Here is a 16,120-nt window from a genome sequence, read left to right on the forward strand (position 1 = left end):
ACCTCCTCCATGCTAACCAGCGTTTGATCATGTGAAACCCAACTCACAGTTTTCTCGCGTGACCTACTGAAGACTTTGGCTCAAGGCAGTCAAGCAGATGGAGTATTTCTCGATTCCGAAAAGCATTTGACTCTGTAATCACATCTACGCTTATTATGAAAAGTACAACGAGCATCAGACGATAACTGTGACTAGACTGGGGTAGGGAGAACGCATGAAGTTGTCTAGGATGGAGAGTCATCAGCGAATATACTTGTTCATATTGTATATTAATGACTTTGCAGATAATATTAATAGTAACTCTGAGTCTTTGCAGATGATACACTTATCTCTAATGAAGTACTGTCTGAAAGAAGCTGCATACGTATTCAGTCAGATCTTTTTGAACAAAAAAATTCAAAGATGGGAAACAGGCTTTGAATGTTCAGAAACGTAGTACTGTGCACTTCAAAAAATGAATAAAGGAAACGTGGCTTCCCACGACTGTCATATCTCTGAGTTACAGTTGGAATCGGTTAACTCAGTCAAATATGTTGGTGTCACACTTTGTATAGATATGAAATGGAATAAGCACATGCGTTCAGTCGTGGGTAAAGCAAGTGATAGACTTCGGTTTATTGGTAGTAGAATACTGGTGAAATGCAGTCAGTCTACAAAATATATTGCTTACAAATCACTCGTTAGATCCGTCCTAGAATACTGCTGAAGTATGTGGGACCCGTCCCAAATAGGACTATCAGAGGATACTGAACATGTACAGAGATGGGCAGCGCGAATGGTCGCAGATTTTTTTTTTTTTTTTTATCCTTAGGATAGTGACACAGAGATGCTGAAGAAACTGGCGGTTGTAGCTAGACGGGAATTATCACGAGAAAGCCCAGTGTTCGAAAAACCGGCTTTAAAGTATGGCTCTAGCAATACTACAACCCCCCTATATAGCACGCCCTTAGGGATCATGAGCACAAGATTAGATTAATTACAGCAGACACGGAGGCTTTGAAACAACCATTCTTCCTGTGGTCTAAACATGAATGGAAAGAGAAAAAAATTCTTAATAATTAATACAATGGGACGTTCCCTCTGCCATGCGCTTCACAGTGGTTTGCAGAGTGTAGATATGTATATGTAGATATAGTACAGACAAACTACAACAATGAGCGAACGGATTTACATAATAGTAAATAGACCTGAAAATCTATTGCAAAAGGAAAAGAATACTGTACGTTGACCACAATAAAAAAAGTCCATATTTACAATGAAGAGCCAGGTTAGAGTTTTTTTATTTAGGTTAGTTGTAACCAATAACTGGATGGTCAGTATTATAAATAAACAGAAAAGTAGCCTAATGATATTGGTAAACAGAGTAAAATTCACTAAATCAAGGTCCTGATGAGTTTGGAACGGGAAGTTTACAATCTTAAACGTTCTTACGATTCTTTGATAAAACGTTTCCTTCCAATTCCTTTCTTTTGTTTTTCCTTTTCTGCTAGTTGCTGAAAGGACGCTATGCATCAGTCATCGACTCAGAACACAACGTACACACGCACCCACAAGTAATGATGAACATTAGCAAATAAAATCACGTGAAAACCAGATTAATATATTACTAAATCTGCTGTAAACATCTACTTATATTTAGTTTGTTGTCTTGTTAACATTGCCTGTACATGAACAGCTCTCTGAACAGCAACGTTTGTCGAGAGGTTTTTATCACAGATACTAATGGATCTGCGTAGCTGTTTAACTTTCGATTAAGCCTTGCTATGTGCTAGCATCAAACATTGTCAAAACCAAAACAAATATTGAGATGATGTTACATGTTGACTGAAAGCAAACAAAGATATGTATCTTTTAATACTTTCCACTCTCTCGACACAGCGTGATGTTTGACTTCTGATCCATTGCAGAATCATAGTCTGTTCAGCCAAATATCAAACTAGTCGCGGGACAAAGAGCCCGAACTGAGAGTATTAAAAAGAGAATTCCGAATTTAGGCATACTTTTCGAAGTTGCTATAAGCAGCTGCGAGAAGAATTCTTTTCCCATTTCGTCATTATGTGCAAATTAAGTTGAATCACTGTTTCAGCAATGTTTGTAACTGAAACCGGTCCTGTCCATGAAGGTACAGATTGTCAACGTTTATCACATCCTGCCACGTGTTGTTTGTTGTCTTCTGTTCCTAAGATGTAGCCACTATTACAACGCTGCCTACGCCTCGTGTCGATCTAACTTAAGTGGCTCTTCATATCTCTTTGCCTCGTTCGCTGATGTAGCATAGATGGCGAGGCACCTGTCGTGAGTGGTTCACATGAATACGCAACAAAATTATTATTGACGAATTTAGGCGCCACAAAGCCGGTACAAAGCACATTCTGCTTCCATCTATAGCTCGCACACGAGCGCCTCTACGTTCAGAAATCGTGATCAAAAGTTCCACAAACTTTCACTGCTTTGAATCAACAGTATTTGCTCCCTTTTTTCGTTCCTTTTTATGTGTCACGGTTAACAACTTGAGATATTAAGATACATGTTGAGAATTATTAGGACAGACAGGAATACAAATACATGGATCGGGGAACAGCCTGAAGTCATAATTATGACTGTAGTGATAATGAAAGGACATATAGCCAGGTAAATGTATGCCAGATGTACCGATGAAGTTCTCTGATGAGTTCAAAGGCAAAAGAAAAGACTGAGACCAAAAGCTAACGAAAGTGGCTAGATGACATTCGAAAGCGTGAGTACCAACGTGGGTACGTATAACTGAAGACAGTAACACATGAAAAAAATTTGAGCGGGCCTGAATGGTTATCAAATACCTAATGATAATGATACCTAATGATAATGATAATTGATTGTGCCACGAAAGTATAATGTACCGTATTTTTAGTACGGGCACAACTTTCTCCTAAAACATGCTATATCGCCGACACTGAGCGCGTGGAAGTAGAAAACGGATGCTTAATGGTGAATAATTTAGGCGAGACGACCTCTTGGAACTCGCTCATTTTTTATTCCATTTTTCTTCTATAAACAATAGTTTATCATTTAGCTTGTCAAATGATTTTCGTTACTATAAAACACGTCACTTTTACACAACAACAGAAAGAAGGAATTCTTCTGAAATGAAAATAATAATAATAAAATAATAACAAATCGATTCCTGCTGCAGAGGGGGAAGGTGTATGAGATATTACAATACCTGAGAAATAATACAGAAATGAAACTTAACAGCTGAGCTAACGTAGCACTACCGGTATTAAAGAGAGTTTCTGAATAAACTTCAGTACTCTTGGTATGAGAAACGGTTATTATCTTTCTAAAACGCTCATTTTGAAAGACTCTGTTCAGATCACAAACACACATCAATGTTATAAAATCGCAGTTAGCTGTTACCCGATAATGACCTTCAAATTTGAGACCTTGCTTGCAGTTCGATGGAACAAGTGGGTAGCCATTTGTGGATTAGTCTTACATACGAAACTGTTTCTATTGCTGCGACGACAGTCCCTGCGTATTCTTATTTTAGTGGCGTCGCTGTCTAGTGAGAGGTCTCTGTTGGATTCCTTTCATGTTTGATTTCTTAAATCTGTAGTCATTTACGGCGTAAATGCCTCTTCTAAATTTACTGTGGCGTTTCTGACTATCTGGGAGGAGACTGAGTAGTGGAACGTGTTACTTTTACACATAAACGAGAACGATCTGTCACACTACTACACTTTAAAACACAGTTTATATGTAATGCATGTCACACAGTCTCATACGGAACCTACATCAGCTTTCTTTTATATACTGTATATGTTAAGATACTGTCATCGCCCTTCCCTTCTGTGTGAGAGGATGAATGAGCAAATGTATTTCTAGTTGCATGCTTGAGGGTAGCAGACAAGCCTGTCTGCTAGAGAACAGTAGGACCAACGTCGGAACAGGTAGCTACGCTTTCTAAAAGCAGAGAGCTTTCTATCCTTAGTATGGGCCTGTCCGTCTCTTGTCATGTTGGTATAGGAAGCTGCCCCTCTGGCCACTTCCGTTTGTATTTGGGAGCCTCCCTCAGGAAGGGACCAGGTCAATCTGTCCGTGGCGAGCGTCTGAAGTGGTAAGATCTCCGGCTAAGCGCGTGTCTGCTAAGTCCGTAGGACAATGGATTTCATAAGTTCAGCCTAACTGAAAATTTAATCACCTTTATTTCAGGTTTAGCTCTAAAATAGCTAATGTTATCTTAAATTGCAGCGCAGTGTAATTTTCGTGTGAAATTCAGAATATATTCCGGTAGTTGCTTTGTCACTACTTTGTGAGTAAAGTGGAACCACGTGTTGATCAGTAACTCTAACTAAGTTCATCAATCTTAAATGCGAATGTGCGTGAGATTATAAAGTCTCGTCTTGACAATAATTTTCAATATAGCAACTTTTCTTTATGTTCAACCCACGTGGGGTGTACTTTGTGAAACCAGTACCACGTGCTTATACAATTGTTTGACCCATCAGGTTAATACTAAGTCGATAGTAACCAGTTCGAGGTTTTTCTTTTGTAAACTGCTTTTCGATCTAATTTATTTTAATTATCAAAATTATTGTGGAGTTACACTCTTTGTGTAAACCAAGTTGACCACGTGAAGCATGTGGTGTAATCATCAAAGTAGCCCTCAGCTATTCTTTTCGGGAATATTTCACAAAGAGTTAATATGAATTTAGTATACCAGTGTGTGGTAATTACATGACGGACAGGATTGTGCTACGAACGTAACTTCTTTGGGTGAAAATTGAATCGGTTGGTAGTGGTTAATTTTCTCTTGCATATGTTTCAACGTTCTTTGTGTTGTTTTGTGAATGCAGTGTTGTATGCAGTCTCCCAATCTTGGCTCCATATTTGATGTGTTCCGTAAGATTACAATCTCACATTTTCACAATCGTAAATAAGGCACCAGTTTAGTTAGGAATCAAGTTTAATATGCTGAAATTTCAATGATCAATGTTAAAATAAATTTCCAAATATAAACTGATTTATTTCTTTTTACTTAAATTTTCTTTTATATATATATATATATATATATATATATATATATATATATATATATATATCACCGGTTGTCGTATGACTATTAAAAGATTATAATTAATGTTAGTCTGGTTAGGAATTTGCTAAGCTAGACTGGATACCTGGTGAAACAGTTGCTCAGTAATGCAAGGTTAACTTCCCCAGACAGCTCACAGCTTTTAACCCGCTTTTATTGGCTATCAGTTCCGCTTTCACACCACAAATTAATACATCAACATTACACTAGTTCTATTTAAGCTCTACTCAGTGTTCCGGGAAACTTTTGTTTGGAAGAAGAATGTAATAGCAGCTGCTTCGTGCAGCACAATTACGGAGACATGTAGACGTCTCGCAGAGAACTGGAAATGTCATTTTGTCCTCTCTGTCTCTCTCTCTCTCCCCTTCTACTAACACATGTCTGCTACTTCCAGCAAAACAATCCACCTCGTCGGCTGAAATAAAAGCCATATATCAAAATATTGCTGTGTGGGCAACTATGAAACTGGCAGTCAGATACCAAGTTTATGTTCTAGATTTTAACAGCAGTCCGTATTAAAATAAATAACGGTAGAAGAAATTTCATTATGAAATGGAACAACGAAAACGTTGACAGGTATGCAATTAAAGAGACTGTGACAGTCTGTCTTTGAACCTGCTGGAATAATGATCTGTAAGAAATTACTTCCCCGTATGAAGAAAATAACGATAAATGACGTCAGAAGATATCCTCACAAACAGTTACTACCGAATTATAATTTTGTTTACTAGTTGAACGCGATTGTTATTATTAATAAACTTTACACTCACTGTTTAAGAAATTTGCAGCGATAACAGGTAAAGATATCCACCAGGGTCTTAACACGCGCCGGCCAGTGTGACCGAGCGGTTCTAGGCGCTTCAGTCTGGAACCGCGTGACAGTTACGGTCGCAGGTTCGAATCCTGCCTCGGGCATGGATGTGTGTGATGTCCTTAGATTAGTTAGGTTTAAAAAGTTCTAAGTTCTAGGGGACTGATGACCTCAGATGTTAAGTCCCATAGCGCTCAGAGCCATCTGAATAATCTTAACAAGCTTATGGCAAATGAACAAAAGGTTACACATAGGGCATTATAGTCTACATCAGATAGTAAACTTCTTTTTGTTGCAGTAATACAAGCAATATTTCTTATAATGCGAAATAAGCGAATATAAGCCTCGACACTATCAGTAATCGATGTAAATAATAAAAAAAAGCACACTGCGGCGTTTGCAACTGTTTCAAATGGTGACATCGTCACTGGGACGTAGCGATCGGTAAAATGTTAGTAATATAATAATTTTAGACTCCATCGCAAAATGTTTGTATTGCATTTGAGTTTGCAAATTCCGCCTTCTGTAAAACGTAATGTAGTTTTTTCTCACCCGAACAGGTTTCGATAGCTATGAGTTAACTTGTGGGTTACTATTTACATCTGCAAAAATATTATAAAAAGTTCATGGTTGTTTTTTCGTTGTTTAAAGTTAATGTATGTTTTTGTATGTTTTCTTTAAAAAAAGGAAAAGAAAAGGAACAGGAAAACATCCGTTACTTTATTACAAGATTTATGTCCCGAACATAGTTTTAGTGCTACTAGTAGACTTCAACTTTTCGAGAAAAATTTTAATCCCTAAGGAAATTTCACGTTTCCATCGTCAGTCAAGCTTAGGATTTTTAACTGTCACATATTATTTGTTCACCTCTGCTTGTGTTTACTAATGAAGAAAATGCTGGGTTCTGCCGTGGCAGTACAAGTGTAAGTTGCCGGGTAACGTTCGGTTCGCGCAGGACGTTTACGGAACGAAAGGAAACGAACGTCGCCGTCAAACCGTTTCACACTTTTTGGAAAGTCAACACGACGCTACGTCGCTCGATCCGTTGATACACTGTGGAAGCGATGCTGTGAGGGTATCGCCCGTCTTACAGAGAATCGGAATGTAATATCAGCATTGATGAAACATCAATGACAGGGGAATTTCTCAGCGGCCAAATAAAAGTTCGTAATACTGACAAAGCTCCTGTCATAAAATTTTCCTTGCGACAGAGAACATGAAGGAACAGAAGTGTCGACGAAGCAATTCTACACATCATTTAATCTCCTCAGTCCTGGCTTAGAGTTTATGAATGAAGATTCTATATCGGTGGTCAATGCATTGTTCTGGAACAAAATAAGATTCAAATATCAAACTTTTAAAAATGGTTTGATTACCTAAAACTTTACAATATGTTTAAAATGAATAATATTTATGTTACATACCAGCTGTAATATGTGCTATGCTCAGGATACTCAATATTAAGCATCTAAAAATTATGGAAACAACGTCAATCGATTTTTAAATGTAGGTCGTTGCTGAATGTAGTCGCAATACCAGACAGAAAAAAAGTATGCCGTTGTATTGTTGTGACGAAATGAACAATAACTTATCCGACAGTGTAGAACATACTAGCCTATTATAGCATTTTCTAAACACATTCCAGCCCAAAATCACTAAAAACAAACAGAAACTATCTTCACTCCTCGAAGACACGCAGGCAACGCAATAAACAGCTTTTTTAAGCAGATGCTGGCACCTACTGGGAACACACAGATACGAAAACAAGTGACGCACAGAAAGCTCGTGGTGTAATGTACATGCTACATCCGGCAGAGCGAATTTAGTTTATTCCAAAACAAAAACAAAATCGATGTAGCATATGTACTACACAAGGACTGAATACGTTATTTACTAGAAAAAATAAATACGTGAGAACGAAACAACATTTAGAAGTCGGTACATAGCACATTTTTATTTATGTTTTACTTCTTGTTTTTTTTTCTGGACGCTAAATAACTTCAAAAAATATATGTCATCTTTAATAAACCTTTTTGAATTCTTCTGGGTCTACAGCATGATAGATGTCTTGTTAAGGACATTATTTGTTGAGTAAGCCAAAACGATGCTATGTTCAAAGACCTTTTATTATGATGCTATTTTCTGGTGCTGAAGCTTATTTCCGCTCCATTGCCATTATCAAGCTTTAAAAATGGATTATAAAACTCCACGAATGTACGTGGAATCACAACACACGCTCCATCCACTCCCACCGCCTACCATCATGGTATGAGCGTCTGAAGATGATGAAACAGTGAACGAAACTGGTTACCACCGAAATAAATGCTTTTGCGGTCGGTACTGTTTTCTAATCCGCTTTTAAAGCTGACCGCTGGTCCTCCACGACAAATATTCTCAAAAATTACATTATAACCTGTCTTCAAACATATGGAGTTGGTAGTGCATATACCTGTGTCTATTTTTAACGAATAGTAATTTTGTATACTCTGACAGGCAAAACATTATGACCCCGACCTACTATCGATATAAACCAGTCCTGGCGATAGTACAGTCACATGGCGAGGAACGAGTGCTAGTCAGACACACGCACGTTGCATGTAGTATCAGTGAGCGGGCGGTCCTTGCGCGGAATGGGGAAGGCGCGCAATCTAGCTGAGTTTGACCGAGAGCAGATTGTGATGGCACCAGCCTTTCGGAAACTGCAAGGCATGTCGGGTATTCGAGGAGAGCCGTGGGAAGTGTCTTCAGCACGCGGCGAAATCAAGGTGAAACCGCGTCCAGCGTCGTGGGGCTTGGCGTCCACCACTCATAACAGATGTCCTACGTCGTAGGATGGGAAGACTGCTTAAACAGGACAGGCGGCGAACTTTGGTGGAACTATCATCAGACTTTAGTGATAGACAGAGTCACCATGACGGTCAAGGAGTATCGTACACTGTTTGCTGACCACATACAACTCTTCTTAACAATCACGTTTCCCGATGGTAGTGGTATTTTTCAGTGAGATAATGCCCGATGTCACAAAGCCAGGAGTGTGTTGGAGTGGTTCGAGGAACCAGGGGCGAGTTCCAGATGACGTGATGACTCCCCCCCCCCAACTCACCAGATCTGAACCCGATCGAAAATATCTGCGATGTGATTGAACGTGACGTCTGAACTCATCACCCCCACCGGAATTTACTGGAATTGGGTTATTTGTGAGTGCAGACGAAATGCTAACTTCCTCCAGCGACTTACCAATGCCTCAATGATTCCATGCCACGACGTGTCGCCGCTGTTATTCGTGCCAAAGGTCGACATACCGGCTGTTAGGCAGGCAGTCATAATGTTGTGGCTGATCAGTGTATGTCTGCCGTAGTACTTACTTCCATGACACATCGCTAACGCTGTCGTTATCTAATACCTCGTGCTTCTGCGTATCGTAGGTGTAGCGCAGACGAAATAGTAGATATGTAATGTCTCAGCAGTGGAACTTTTTGCTGAGAAAACACCGAATGGCCCAATAATCAACTTTTCACAACAAATAGAAATCTAGATACACACAAGCAAATATCCAGACAAAATCCTTAACGAACAAACCGATTTAAAACACAAAAATTATATTGATAATTATATTGAAATTACAGAATATGATAACATATGAAACAAATTTATGGGTAAACACAACACCAGCGAACATCAGCAAAGAATTTACCACTAACACATATGCGTATTATGCCACCATATAACATCGATGATATAGTTGTCAATTGAAGCTCTCCAATTCACGAAAAATATTAAATAGGTCTTAGCGAATATTGCTCTGCAAAAAATTCCTCTGCTCAGACATTTCGTCTGCGCTAGACCTACGTACGAATCAGTACAAGGTATTTGATAGCGGCAGAGTCAACGATGCTTTGCAAAACTAAGTATTATTGTTATTAGTTCAAAACAGACATAGAAACATGCACTAACAACTCCATATGTTTTCAGATAGCTTGACAATGGCCATGGAGTGGAGGTAAGCTTGTAGCACCAGAAAATAGCATCTTAACACAAAGTCTCTGAATACAGCAGCGTTGTGGCTTACTAGACATATATACAAAGCTGAATGTTTCACTATTAAAGAACTTTTTTCTTTAAATGAAATTGTTTCATCTACTTATGTTCATAATTATGTCACGATCCAAACAAACATTTTTCTTTTTAAGATATTTGGTCTCTTTTATGAGAGGACAATCATTTGAAATGTATCCAGCCCTTCATACAATCTTCACAACGTGACAGGAAAACAGCCCAGACAATAAAACATAAAGAACCGAATATAAAGAACCGAATCCAGCCCCATGTGTCAGCGTGGAAAGAATATGTTAGCACCTTCTCCCACCAGAGACGCCACCGAAGTGAAACCTTTCTCTCCGACTATCTTTGATGATTACTTTCAGTTGCGGGACAGGCTGTGTAAAGCCCACATTTTAAAATGCTTTGTCGAATGCTTTCACATTCAGTTCCGAGACGTGCAGTGTAAACTGGCGTTAAGTTAGATGAAGTGTTGAAGGTAAGGAAAGTTGTACGACCACCAATATTACCATAACTTGTAAATTACTGATGTGTTCAAACCAGCCACTGGATTGACTACGCTTTTTTCTTTTAGGAGTATTGCAGTTGCTCAAAAGAATTTTAGATGCACAAGATTTAATTTGCCATATCTCATGTTCCGTCTTCTACATCGGAAGAGTGTGATATGTTATATATACTCGAAGCCGGTGATGGAAGAAGAAACTGCGAGAGAATATTTTTTGTGAAGCCAAGTTGACCATGGTTCGTTGTCCACGTCTAACAATAGTTCTCCTATAACTGGCCGTGTATGTCCTTTCAAAGGTCGCAAGAAAGCCACGATATGGCACCCCCAGCAGCAACGTACCTAGACTATTCCTAGTGCACCAACGAATCATATTCGGACAGTGGATAAAACTTCTTTACTTTCAGAGACAAAAGGTAACATTTTTTTAAAACTAGAAACAGTTGTACACAGCCAAGGCGGGGATTGCTTCGTAGTATGTGAGTAGTACTACAGTAAGCGAAGTGGCTTTTGGCTGAGGCAGTCTGTCCTTTCCACAAACTTACGTTCGCTACGGAACTTGCGCACTGTCTCTAAATATAGTTCGACGTTAGTGAGTCATTCCACACAAAATTTCCTTCTTTATATTCCATTCTGCTAGAATAACATCTAGTTTCTTTTCCGTCTTCTTACCAGGAGCTTTAGATTTTAACAGTAGCCTTCGAAATGTCGACACCACATCGAATTCACTATAACACTGTAGTTTATGGACACGTGTTGGCGCGCTGAAGATATCTGTTCAGTTACTGTAAATAAACTAAGTGAAGCTGTAATGCAATGAGCGTGTAGGTCACGTAACTGCTTCTGTCTCCTGTCCCACCACCGTTGGTTTTATCGTCAAGTATACAGAACATGTAGGCATACATTCAGTTTAACTCTTCTGAGAAAAGCCTCCGTTCACTCAACACTGTGTTCTTCACTACTAGTTGACAGTCCCGGCATTGCCCAGCTTCTTATTTTGCCAGTTATCTATTAGAAACACAAACAAAAAATTAACTTTGTTAGCAGCGTAATATCGAAAAAAAAATCGTTTCCATGTGTTTCTGAAAACAGCCTTGAAATTATTAGACGATCGTACAAATAAATATGCATAACAAACGAATATGTAGGAGAAGCTGCTTGGCGTGTCTACAACGGGAGTTTGTATTTGGACCCGCATTTCAGTATTTATGGCGTCGTATTTCTTGAACTATTTGTCGTACAATGATATAATTTTGCAGGTACATCAGCGGTATATGTGGATCCTGTCTACAGAATGTGTTGCGAATAGAGCTATTTGCAAACAAGTGATAAATTTAAACGTCATGCAAATTGCGGCAGTTTTTCACGCATGTCTGTGTTTATTACGTCATAAACTATGTGTTGTATGGTGCATTTAGCAGCATATGTGGATTCTGTCTGCGCAATTTATTGCATACAGAGTTAGCAACATAGAAGTAGTTAATTTAAACGTCATGCATTGTATGGCAGTTTCTCACACATCTTATTCTTGAAAAAAAAAAGAAAAATGGCTCTAAGCACTATGGGACTTAACATCTGAGGTCATCAGTCTCCTAAACTTAGAACTACTTAAACCTAACTAACCTAAGGACATCACACACATCCATGCCCGAGGCAGGATTCTAACCTGCGACCGTAGCGGTCGCGCGGTTCCAGACTGAAGCGCCTAGAACCGCTCGGCTACACCGGCCGGCTCTCATTGTTCAGTTAGTTGGTTAATTAGAGTTCCCATGGATCAGTTGCACGATTATTTTAGCGAAATGATGTGGAAAGAGTCAGTTTACCGGATAAGTATATATGATTAGTGTTGACATTAATGAACACATTATTATTTTTAGCTCTCCTCATGAAACTAAACTTTTTGTATAGGGGCTATCAGTTTTTAGGTAGAATTTCGTCAATGGAATAGAAGGAGTTGTACAAAAGAAACGATTTTAAATTAGATTAAAAATTTGCTTCGCTACCTGTCAGATATTTCATGTCATTGAGCAAATGATCAAACATTTTTGCTGTTGCATACTGAAGTCCTTTCTAAGTCAATGACATTTCTAACAATGGGTAATAGTCATTCTTCCCTCTAGAGTTGTAGGTATAGACATCACTGTTTTTCTCAAATTGTGATGGATTATTTATGACGCATTTCATTAACGAATATATGTATTGTGACGGCGCAGTTAAAATGCCTAGCTCCTTGAAGATGGTTGAACACCACAGCCGGCCGGAGTAGCCGTGCGGTTCTAGGCGCTACAGTCTGGAACCGAGCGACCGCTACGGTTGCAGGTTCGCATCCTGCCTCGGGCATGGATGTGTGTGATGTCCTTAGGTTAGTTAGGTTTAATTAGTTCTAAGTTCTAGGCGACTGATGACCTCAGAAGTTAAGTCGTATAGTGCTCAAAGCCATTTTATTCTTACTGCTCGCTTCTGTGCAATCAATAACTTTTTCTTAAGTAGTGAGTTTCATCAGGAAATTATTACTTACCATATTACTCACTGGAAATGTGCGAAACGCGTCTGAAGTAATGCTGGAGGGAACTGACACCACGAATCCTGCAGGGCTGTCCATAAATCAGTAAGAGTACAAGGGGGTGGAGATATCTTCTGAATGGCACGTTGCAAGACATCCCAGATATGCTCAAGACATCCCAGATATTCTCAATAATTTTCGTGTCTGGTGAATTTGGTGGCCAGTGGAAGTGTTTAACTCAGATGAGTGTTCTGGAGCCAACAGACGTATCAACGTCTGTTGGCAGGATTAGCACTTATACAAAGCGCAAAAGTAAGTGAACTTCATTGTTTGAGACACTCAGTGACATGCTTCTTCCAGTCCAGTTTTTCGTCAGTATGTACACACAAAAATTTGTGGCGTTAAACCCAGCTAACTGACTCCTGGTCATGTAGCATATCAGTTGTTCGTATGATTGTGTGTTGTGTACAATTGAATGTAGTGTGTTTCTTTTTAAATTTAGGTAGAGTCCATTTTCAGTGAACCACTTAATAATTCTTTGGAAAATATCATTTACCGTCTCTTCTGTTGTTTTCTCTCTAATAGGATTTATTCTAACATTAATACCGTCTGTCAAAAGTACCAGTTTTGCTTGTTAATGTTAAGTGGAATGTCATTCACATATATAAGGAACAGGAATGGGGCCAAAATCGAATACTATGGGACTCCCTCTGTGATATTTTTTCCCCGCTCACTAAATTTTTCTACCTTTCCAACATTGTCTGAATTATTTAGCACATCATTTTACATTCTGTTTATCAAGCATTATTCAAATCAGTTGTGAATAAAGCCAACAGTACCATAAAACTTGAGTTTTTATTTTTTTTAAGAGAGTATTTTGATCTAGATTATCAAACACATTGGCAACATAACAAAAAATACCAACTGGCGATATATTATTACACTGAAGCGCCAAAGAAACTAGTATAGGAATGCGTATTCAAATACAGAGATATGTAAACATACACTGCTGCGGTCGACAACACCTATATAAGACAACAAGTGTCTGGCGCAGTTGTTAGATCGGTTACTGCTGCTACAGTGGCAGGTTATCAAGATTTAAGTGGGTCTGAACGTGGTGTTATAGCCGGCGCACGAGCGATGGAACACAGCATCTCCGAGGCATTTTCCCATATGATCATTTCATGAGTGTACCGTGAATATCGGGAATCTGGTAAAACATCAAAACTCCGACGTCACTGCGACCGGAGAAGTATCCTGCAAGAACGGGACCAACGACGACTGAAGTGCAACCCTTCCGCAAATTGCTGCAGATTTCAGTGCTGGGCCGTCAACTACCGTCAGCATGCAAACCACTCAACGAAACATCATTAATATCGACTTTCGGAGCCGAAGGCCCACTCTTGTACCGTTGGTGACCGCACGAAACAAACCTTTACGTTTCACCTGGGTCCGTCAACACCGACATTAGATTGTCGATGACTAGAAACATGTGGGCTGTCGGGCGAATCTCGTTTCAAACTGTATCGACTGGTTGGACGTGTACGAGTATGGAGACAAACTCATGAATCTATGGGCCCTGTTAAAACTGGTGGAGGGTCTGCAATGGTGTGGGTTGTGTGCAGTTGGAGTAATATGGGATCCCTTATACGTCTAGATACGACTGTGACAGGTGACACGTACTAAAACATCCTGCCTGATTACCTGCATCCACTCATATCCACTGTGCATTCCGACGGACATGGGCAATTCCAGCATGACAGCGCGATACCCCAAACGTACAGAATAGCTACAGAGTGGCTCCAGAACACTCATATGAGTTAAACACTTCCACTGGCCACCAAATTCACCAGACACGAAAATTATTGAGAATATCTGGGATCTCTAGAGCATATCTGGGATGTCTTGCAACGTGCCATTCAGAAGATATCTCCACCCCCTTGTACTCTTACTGATTTATGGACAGCCCTGCAGGGTTCGTGGTGTCAGTTCCCTCCAGTATTACTTCAGACGTTAGTCGAGTCCATGCCACGTCGTGTTGCAGCAATTCTGCGTGCTCGCGGGGGCCCCAGACGATATCGAGCAGGTGTACCAGTTGCTTTCGCTCTTCAGTGTATTTAAGGCTTTTAACGTGCGCTAGCGTAAGCTGTCGCCAGCACATCGGTCGGCAAAGAGGGTGCAAGAAAATAAATAATAGGCGCTGAATCTTGCGAGCCTACATGGGGAGAGGCCAAAAGCAGAGTCGCTAGCAACGACCTGCCAAAATCCTCTCATCCGGCAATATTTAGATCGCCGCTGCGGATCAGAGGACCCCCTCAGTCACAGACAGTCAGCCCAGTCGCAGACAGAGGCAGTTGCACTCGCAGTCAGCTCAGCTACTAGTCAATTACTATTCTAGTTGGAGTGTATCAGTTCACATCAGCACCTATGAGAGTGTAATATAGCGGGACTTGTACTTCACTAGCAGTGAGGCTAACATGGACTATTATGGAAGAGCTTGTAACACAACAAATGGAAGCTTAAAGATAAATAGCTTCTTGTTCTTACGAAAAAAGAACCCTGTTAATACATATGTGCAGTTGTATTGCAGAAAGAGGATACAGACCACCAATCAATATCCTCCTCTTGCTTCTCATGGTACGAGACTCTACAGTGTCAACTGTTACGGCGTAAAGTCAAGCGCCGGCACGCCAGTCGGGGACGACAGAGCTGAGAGGACTGTGACAAGACGTGAGCCAGTTGCTCGCTGACCGACCCCTCTCCAGGACGACAACGCGACAGCAGCGGCCTCTATGCGAAGAGGACACAAGCGCTGCGCCCAACTGGTCGCGGCCATATCGAAGAGATGCTGCAAGAGCAGCGACCTGAATAGCTCGTATTAGAATTGTTATACTGAAGAAGCTTGTCTATTTCGGGTGTCGCCCTTTGCTTGCGGCACATCTATGTAATTCTCAGAGTTAAGTACTGTCATTTACTTTTCGTTGTAAAACTCATTAATACGATTTGTTTGGATTGCTTGTCTAGAGATAGGAGAAAGCATGTTTCCTAGATATCTTATATTCGACGACTAGGCAGGATTCAACATTAACGACGACACAAAAGTGGCGACGAGAATAATTCTGTGTAGAAGAAGATCTTGCTTCATTTAATTTGTTGTTGTGTTCTTGCATA

Source organism: Schistocerca serialis, chromosome 1, assembly GCF_023864345.2.
Source record: "Schistocerca serialis cubense isolate TAMUIC-IGC-003099 chromosome 1, iqSchSeri2.2, whole genome shotgun sequence".
Taxonomy (NCBI): Eukaryota; Metazoa; Arthropoda; class Insecta; order Orthoptera; family Acrididae; genus Schistocerca; species Schistocerca serialis.